Source organism: Palaemon carinicauda, chromosome 1, assembly GCF_036898095.1.
Source record: "Palaemon carinicauda isolate YSFRI2023 chromosome 1, ASM3689809v2, whole genome shotgun sequence".
Classification (NCBI taxonomy): Eukaryota; Metazoa; Arthropoda; class Malacostraca; order Decapoda; family Palaemonidae; genus Palaemon; species Palaemon carinicauda.
This window is the reverse complement of record NC_090725.1, coordinates 6742754-6749784: the sequence shown is the minus strand read 5'-3', so window position 1 is coordinate 6749784 and position 7031 is coordinate 6742754. Positions and strand designations below refer to the sequence as shown.

At 32.5% G+C, this 7031-nt stretch overlaps 1 protein-coding gene across 1 annotated transcript in view; it reads left to right on the top strand.

Moving 5' to 3' along the window:
• The first annotated feature begins 6458 nt into the window (after positions 1 to 6458).
• Positions 6459 to 7031, top strand: part of LOC137641385 (uncharacterized) — a 58916-nt gene continuing 58343 nt past the window's right edge. Inside the window, exon 1 of the mRNA XM_068373904.1 lies at positions 6459 to 6497. The gene's annotated coding sequence lies outside the window, so the exon portion shown is untranslated. The remainder of the gene's footprint in view (positions 6498 to 7031) is intronic.

Sequence of the window (7031 nt, the reverse complement as noted above, 5' to 3'; positions counted from 1 at the left end):
GTTCAACAAACTTTTTTTTTTCTTGAAAACCCAACGTTCAACAAACTTTTTTTTTTCTTGAAAACCCAACGTTCAACAAACTTTTTTTTTTCTTGAAAACCCAACGTTCAACAAACTTTTTGTTCTTGAAAACCCAACGTTCAACAAACTTTTTTTTTCTTGGAAAACCCAAGTTTAATAGTCAAACTTTCGTTACGAAAACTCAAAGTTTAACAGCCAATTTATTTTTCTTGAAAACTCCAAGTTTAACAGTCATACGCCCCCTGGATCCGCTAGTGATTTCCGTTGTCTTCAATGATATATTTCATAGTCGAGTTTTGTTTTCATGTAGCCTATTTGGAGTAGTAACAGGTAGACCCTACTTCTGCTCAAAATAGTTTCTTTATACATACTTTAGTCCATCTGGACCAGCTGCATTTTCTCTTTCCTCTGATTGGTCATCCTTTGATGGTGAAATAATGTTTTGGTACAACATTTCAAAGATAACTGTTTCTTAACCAAAATATTTCATAGACCCGTTAAGAGATATCTGAACAAAATATATCAGCCAAAGTTTCAAGTACCTACTATGCAAAAAAAAAAAAAAAAAAAAAAAAAAAAAAAAAAAAAAAAATATGGCTCCATATCTTTTATCCGTAATGAAGAAAATGAGAAACAAATTAATTGTAAATCATTTTTCAAGTCAGGATCTTACATTAATCTTTAGAGTCCCCTGACAATATGATTCATATTTAAATTAAATGTAAGGGTTCTTTCCCCGATCTAATGCGTTCTTCAGTGGTTTACATGTTTACTAGTCCGAGATGAAATTTCGGAAATTATGTTGATTCCACAAAAAGACTGCTGAAAGTTATCATAAATGCTCTCAGGCGAGGAGTTAACCATAGAACTGAATATGCGTGCAATAATAAAGAGTTCTCAACCATCAGAGAACATGCATCTAAATGCAGTGCTAACATCTCACACAAAAACTAGAATTATTGCACAAGCACCAAGCAACTAAAACAATAAGTTTCTAGACTAAATAGCCAATTATCCTGTGCCCCTCTCCAAATCGCTTAAGCCGGCAATTTGAACTTTTCTCTGGTCTAGTACAGACAGGTTGGTCTCCTCAGACACTTTTACTTCTGTGTATTTCAGTTTTAAGATCTTTAGTTTCGTTAACTTCATTTATGTTTTGTTTTTATATTTACCTTTGTGCATAACTTATTTTTTTTTTTTGTATTTTATAATGAACTGTGCTTTTATTGACTGTTTGCTTATAATGTTTTCATGTTTTTTAGCCTTGATAACGGGAAAACGTTAGCACTAATAAACATGAAAGACGATGTCCAGACTATTCGTTGTCCTATTTATTTTATCTCTGAAGCTCGCAAGGAGCAACGATATATATATATATATATATATATATATATATATATATATATATATATATATATATATATATATATATATATATATATACATATACATATACATATATGTGTGTGTATGTATATGTGTGAGAGAGAGAGAGAGAGAGAGAGAGAGAGAGAGAGAGAGAGAGAGAGAGAGAGAGAGAGAGAATAATATAGTTACAAAGGAAAGGGAAATCAATGTTGTCCTCAATGCTAGAGGATAAACGATTACCATGAAATAAGCGATAAATTAGATATCAGACTTTTCTGGCCTATCAGATAAAATTGACAAGGAAAGCTGCTTTATTTAACGGAATTAAGTATCCTGTTGGGTATGAAGGCGATTTTCGTTAATCCTTTTTTTTTATCAACATAGACTTTACTAAATCTAATTTTATGAGTTTTTCTAATCATTTTTTGATCTCCACCGTTCTTATCATCCTCTCGAGTACATGTACGAAATAATAGACCTGGGATATTGGATTGATAAAGAGATCTTCGGTTGTAGGATAAGCGGTATTATTTACCTCTTAATTTTTTTAGATCTTTTATAATCAATTTATATGCATGTTCTCTCATATTGTAACTTTATATTAAGATTAACATTTTTACTACCTGAGTGACTTATCGGTGCTCCTCATGACATGCTTTTAGCAGAATGGGTCTCAAGTGTTATCAAAGAGTGGATTACATCCTCATAAATAACTCCGAATCACGGACATCTTTTTCTCCAGTAACGGAGGAGTTTTGCAACAGAACGACAGTGAGGTGTTGAGTTGTGAGGACGGTTAATCCACAGAAATATTTGAAGGAAATTGATAGGTTATACGCGTTTTGTTTAGGTAAGTAAACTAGATATCTCATAAAATTATCTTAAACAAGGTAGACTTGTAATCATAAACATTATTCAACCAAACACAAGTGCATTAAGATGAATAAAACGTATGAAATCCGGATAAAATTTTCGTTTCCAGTATGGAAGATGAAAAGCTCACATGATTACTCTTCTATTATAAAATAGAATGGAATCGACTCTTTCTTTTTGCTATACTTCATCTCCTCTTTTCATGTTCTTAATTTTGAATAAATAATTCCATTCTACTCAACTGGGTAAATGTCACTGGGCAGTCCCTTCCGCATTATTTTGGTTATATTAAATTTTTACCTGATTTCTGTCTTGAAAAGCTTTCGAGACATCTTATCTATCTCTTTATAAATCTTCAAGTTTGATGAACCACTTAATTTTATAAGTAATTTTATAAGATTTTATGTCATGTATATTGACCGCATTTATTATGTATTTCTTCTCAAGTTTGATATATACTCATTCTAATAAAAGTGTTACATTTTTCTTTTGAAAACAAATGACCCTGAGTAGTTGATCTGTCGCGGATACTTTGTGGTATGTATTAACAATGTAATTTCACCAGTAGTGATCCTTAGAATTTCTTTACAACTATTTTTTCATGTAGCCTACAAAATATAAAGATATATTGTTGTCATGCTTTAATAATTCTCTCTCTCTCTCTCTCTCTCTCTCTCTCTCTCTCTCTCTCTCTCTCTCTCTCTCTCTCTCTCTCTCTCTCTCTCTCTCTCTCTCTCTCTCTCTCTCTTTTCTTTTACACACAAACACACATAAATATGTATACATATATACATATATATATATATATATATATATATATATATATATATATATATATATATATATATATATATATATATAATTTAAGTATTAGGTGTGACTGTATGTAGTTCTTGGCACGTATGGAGTTTACAGAGTAAGTGAGAATGGAGAGAATCTTTCAGAAATGTCTTTATAAAAAAGCTTGAATGTGGGAAATATATAGTTTCCGAAAAAAAACGAAAAACACAAACAATTATGTAAACAACACAAGAGAAAATGATAATAAAATGTGTTTGATAAATTGTGTTAGGACAAAGTAGATATAAGAATTAAAAAGTTGATGGGTGTAATTATGAGAAGAGAATTTGTGGGAGGTATGTACATCATTTGGTTGAAGCAAAGGCTAATAAAGATGGAAGTTGGAGAAAAAGGGTGAGTCTGGCCATAAATGCAATAGTGAAAAATGAGTTGGATAAGATGGAGTTATAAAAAGCATTCGAAAAAAAAGGACGACTTTTAGCCTAGGATTTAAAAAAAAAACGTAGGAAGAACCAGACGAGTTTTTAAAAGTTCCATTAAGGATGAAAGGATCAGTAGGGGGTGTTTGTTTGTATATCCCTTTTACCCTCAAAGGACGTACTGGTACGTTTCACAAAAGCCATCCCTTTACCCCCATGGACGTACCGGTACGTCCTTGCAAAAAAATGCTATAAAGAATTTTTTTTTCATATTTTTGATAATTTGTTGAGAAAATTCAGGCATTTTCCAAGAGAATGAGACCAACCTGACCTCTCTATGACAAAAATTAAGGCTGTTAGAGCAATTTAAAAAAAAATATACTGCAAAATGTGCTGGGAAAAAAATAACCCCCTGGGGGTTAAGGGTTGGAAATTTCCAAATAGCCTGGGGGTAAAAGGTTAGTAGGAGTGTATGTGAAGGGATTACAGTAACAAGTGATGGAGTGAGGAGATATAAGGTATACTGTAGTAAAAACAAGAGACTATTCAAAATGCAATAGCATCTGCAGTAAATACATGCAAGAGTTAAATCTGAAGCCAGAGAGCAGAGGATGGCCAGTAATAAGAGAAGGAAGTGTGAATGGGAACTATGGGAGAATTAAGGATTGGTTTTGAAGGAAATTAAATGAAGAGAAAGGTTAGATAGCCAATGGATTTCCAAATAAAAGATGCAAGTGGGAAAATGTAATTGAATGCAGTTCATAATCGATGGAATGAGTATTTTGAAAATTTATTTAATTTTGAGGACAGAAAAGAGGCAGACTTGAAAGGGTTAATATAAGGGTGAAATAGCTTGCGCATGTGAATATTGAGATTGCAGTAAAATTCATTAATATTTAACAGAGAGGAAATACACAAGGCGCCTAAAAGATTATAAATAAAAGGCCGAAATATGGTGGCGATTGTGTGATTGAGTCGCTGACCAGGGTTTGTAAGGCGAGTTTCACTGAGGAGAAGGTCTCAAGGAAATTATTGAGAAGCAGGATTGTTCTTTGGTAAAATGGTAAAGGTGACTGTGAGAATTATAAGGGCTTAGTGTTACTCACAAAACCAGAGAAGGTAACACACTAGGATTTTGATAAAATAAGACCAATAATATATAACTACGAATAAGAAAATATCTGTGAATCATACTCAATGGAGTAATCTTCAAAAGACTTGCCTGTATATCAAGTAGCCAAATTTTATAAAACATTTATGTGATTTGAAGAAAGAAGATGTAATTTGGAAATTGAAGAAACCTTTGTATGGTCTTGATGATGCCAGCAGAAAAATTTTGGCTGAGAATAAGAGATGTATTTAAGCAGGAAGGTTTGAGGAATGTAAGTGGTGATGAAGCATTTTATTATCAACATGATGGAAGCGATCTTATAGGGATGGTAATTACTAACATGAAGGATTTCAGCATAGCAGGAACCAAGGAATTTGTTAATGAACTCACAGGAAAAGTGCAAAGTGTTTTAACAGTTTCGAAGGTCGAAAAGGATAAATTTAGATTCACTGGTATAGATATACAAAAGACCAGAGATGATATTGTAATCTCGATGGAAGATTATAAGATTATGCAAATAGTATTGAAGAGATACAAGAAATTCGTAAAGCTAAGCCTGATGATCCATTGACAAAGCAGGAAAATAAAGTTGATTGAAAATATGCGGGAAAGATAAGTTGGTTAGCCGCAAATACTAGACCAGATTTGTCAATAACTGCTTTACTAATGTCAATGAAGAATAATGAAGCAAAGATAAGAGATCTTAAAAGGGTAAGTCAGGTCGTTAAGAGAATCCATAGCAAACCAAATAAAGTTGTGTTCTCCAGAGTTGGCAATAAAACGGATCTTGTTAATTTTGGTCTAGGGGATGCTTCTTATAGGACTGATGATGAAAGTATAGGAGGAAATCTTAATTTTATTAGGATCCAAGAATATGTATGATGCTGTGCCTATCTTTTGGAAATCAAAGACAATACGAAAGGTTTGTCATTCTGCAAAGGCAGCGGAAACAAGGAATTTGTCTAAATTAGTTGATGATTCGGTATTCTTTGCTGCACAGCTTGGGCAATTACTCTTTGGAAAAGCTATTAAAGATTCAATGAATCTTCCTGTTAGATTGTTTACTGATTCGAGGCCTTTGCTGGAATCAATTGGTAGTACAAAGCAGGTGAAGGAGCGATTGCTTCGTAATACAATAACAGATTTGAGAGAAAAGTTGGAAGATACTTCTGCTGAATCTTATAGCTGGCTTAACAAAAGAGATGATCGCAGATATTTTGACAAAGGAATGTAAAGATAACCCTGAGGTGCATAATATCTTTATTGAGAACAAATTTTGTCATGCTAGAAATGAGAAGAATCTGGTGTCATATGTCACTGGTGAAACTCGCATGAGAAACGTTATTTGATTTGTTATCAGTTGTTCAAAATTCCATGAGGTTAAAATGTAAATAGTTAATTTGAAACCTGCATGGTCCAAGCCTTAAATGAATACACCATATACGAGTCCATGAATTTTATGTTGAAGAAATTCTATTTGTTACTTAAGAATTTTGTTTACTTTCGCTTATTCTAATCTATATTTGTTCCATTTCATATATTTTTTTAATGACATTTTTCATTTTTGGGGAAGTCACTGTATGTCATGATTTTGAAAAGTCAACTTTTGTATTATATTGTTTATATTCTCAATTCATATATTGATATTTTGCTTTATTTTTTGTAAAATCCAAGCAAACAGAGAAGGGAGGAAACATGACATATACGTTTCCCACCAAAATGTATTTCAAGATGTAATTGGTACTTTATCCTTGTATCTTGTTTTGTAATTGGATTGTTATCCTAAGTTGTCAACAATGAGTTCTGCTTACATCTCTGGTGTAAACATTTTGTTAGTTACTAATGAACCGTGAAACAGCTAACGTCTCTTGAACAAGTGTTTATAAATAAGTTTGAAAGAAGAGGTGAAAAAAGTGTTTATGGAATACCTAGATCGAGAAAACTCGTATGAAAGAATGAATAGAAGACGTTATGAAGGGTGTTGAGAATGTATGGAATAGATGACATGTAATTTAAAATAAATTTTTTATTATAATGGAGAAGTGTGTGTTTAGAGTAGGTAGGCTTGAGAGTGACAGGTGGTTTGAAAGTGGGTAGCTTGATGTTTTATGATTCCGTTGTTTGTTTAACATCATGAATGTGGTGAGATGAGAGATCAGAGTAATGACAGTGGATGTACATGTAAAGTTTTTTCTTACTTGAAAATGAGATGTGGATAGGATATGTTGTGATCGATGTTTGCTAATGATACTCTGGATTACGGGCTAATTACAGAAATTACAAAAGCTAATAGAAAAGTTTGAAAGTGTCTGTTTCAAGAGAAGTTCAGTAAGGGATGAGAGTAAATGGAAATTTGGAAAATGGAGTAATTAATTTTAGTATGGACGATAGTTAGTGGAAGAATGGAAGTGATTGACCTGCATAAGTAAATTATCTTG